This window comes from Phocoena sinus, chromosome 7, assembly GCF_008692025.1.
Source record: "Phocoena sinus isolate mPhoSin1 chromosome 7, mPhoSin1.pri, whole genome shotgun sequence".
Lineage (NCBI taxonomy): Eukaryota > Metazoa > Chordata > Mammalia > Artiodactyla > Phocoenidae > Phocoena > Phocoena sinus.
The window spans coordinates 16,724,896-16,726,966 of record NC_045769.1 but is presented as its reverse complement, the minus strand read 5'-3'; positions in this window follow the sequence as shown (position 1 = coordinate 16,726,966).

Sequence of the window (2,071 nt, the reverse complement as noted above, 5' to 3'; positions counted from 1 at the left end):
AAGCTGCTAAAGTTCTATAGCAAGTGTGTGACAAGATCAGAACACTCACGTCTGTAAGGCCAGCAGGTCCAGGGAAGGGCCCAGGGAGCCAGAAGGAACCCCCGCCAAAGTGGCTGATGCAACCGACACCTGACATTGCCACAACACCCAAGAGATTACCAAAAAAAGGGCTGCTTCACACAGCAAGCACCTCCCCTGCATCCACCCCTATAAATTTTGTTCGCGCCCACACCCGGGTGCGACTTCTCTGGCCCCTTTCTCTCGGACCAGTGAACCTCGCCCGGGAGCGTTCCCAAATAAAGCTTGCTCAAGCTCTCCTCTGTTTTTGGTGCTGTTCCTTACAATGTCACCTTCAACTTTGCAGAAACAAACTGAAGGTGCCAACTCCTCATTAGCCCCCATTTCAAGGCAAAGAACTTTTATTTCTGGAGCAAAACATTCACTCGGTTTCAGAAGGAATTCAGGGAGAGGGGTGAAGAGTGAGTTTCTGTTTTCTCTCTTCTTCTGGCAAATAAACAATTCTTCTGGTGAAAGAAAGCATTCGGTGGACTATTTTTAGCCTCCTGCCGGTGGCCCCGGTGATAGAAGACATAGATGCGTTGGTCTATGCCAGCTCTGCACACGTTTTAAGTAAACATTCTGAAAACAATACAATAAACTTATAGAACCAGTAGAGACAAGCTGTGGATTACAAAGTGATATAAAGTTTTTCCTCATTCATTCTGGAGGTTTCTTTGAATTTTAGCCAAGAAAAAGCCACCATTGTGTCGAAAAGAAGGAGCCTCAAAAGAAGTTTGAGGCTCAGAAGTTTGAGGAGATAACTTCTTCCAGGGTATGGGAACTGGATTGCAACACTCAGGACACTTTCCGTGCTCATCAAAGAGCAGGTCAGAGTGGCCAGGAGTGGTGTTTCATGGACCCTCCTCGTGTTCAGCTCAGAGTTGAGGATGGGGGTAGAAATGGAGCAGAGAGAGAAAGGTGTAGAGAGTATGGTCCTGCCCCATCACTCCCCAGCCTTATTCTTCCTCATCCTGCCCCATCCCAGTTGGCCTCACCTACCACCTGTTCACTGATACCGTAGGACCATCAAGAAAGGAGCTCTTTCTCTCACAAAGGCTTTCTTAGGTGAGGGAGTGGGGGAGAGGGGCCATCTAGGCTGTGAGATAATAGAAAATATAGATTGGTCTCTGCTCCCTGTTCCTGACCCAGAGCCCCTGAAGCCCTTGTAATTTCCTGGGTGATAGGAGTGTCTTTTGTTCTAATGAGGTGACTCTTAGTGGGCTACTGGTTGGCTCCTGAAGGAGGGCTGGTCACTGGAAAGAAACCATGATCAGAAGCTTGGAATTTTCAGCCCCTCCCCTCATTCCCTTGAGAAGGGAGAAGGTTTGAAATGAAAATGAAGTTAATTGTCCATCATGCCTATTTGATGAAGCCTCCATAAAAATCTCCATAATATGGGGTCTGGGAGCCTCCCAGTTGGTGAACGTATTCACGTACTGGGAGGATGATGCACCCCAACTCCTTGTGGACAGAAGCTCCGGCGCCTGGAACCCTCCCAGAGGGTCTATCTGGCTGTTTATCTGTATCCTTAATCATATCCTTTAATAAACTGGCAAACGTAACTAAGCATTTCCCTGAGTTCTGTGAGCCTCTCTAGTAAATTAATCAAACATGAGCAGGGGGTCACGGGAAACTGATTTGTAGCCAAGTTGGATAGCAGTTGTGGGTAACCTGGGGACCTACTGCTGGCAACTGGCATCTGAAGTGGGGAGCAGTCTCGTGGGACTGAGCCCTTAACCTGTGGGATCTGACATTATCTCCAAGTAGATGGTGTCAGAAATGAATCAAATTGCAGGACACGCAGCTTGTTGGTGGGAGAAAACCTCCACACATCCAGTGACCACAGGTATCAGAAGTGAAGGGTTCTATGTGAGCAGGAAAGAAAGATACGGGAGGAAAGAACTAGGTTTTTCCCTACATAGTAGGGAAGAACTGGGTTTTTCCTGATACAGGTATCAAATCCTTACTCTTAAGACTAGATCCCTTGGTTACTAGTTCAGGTATATTTGCA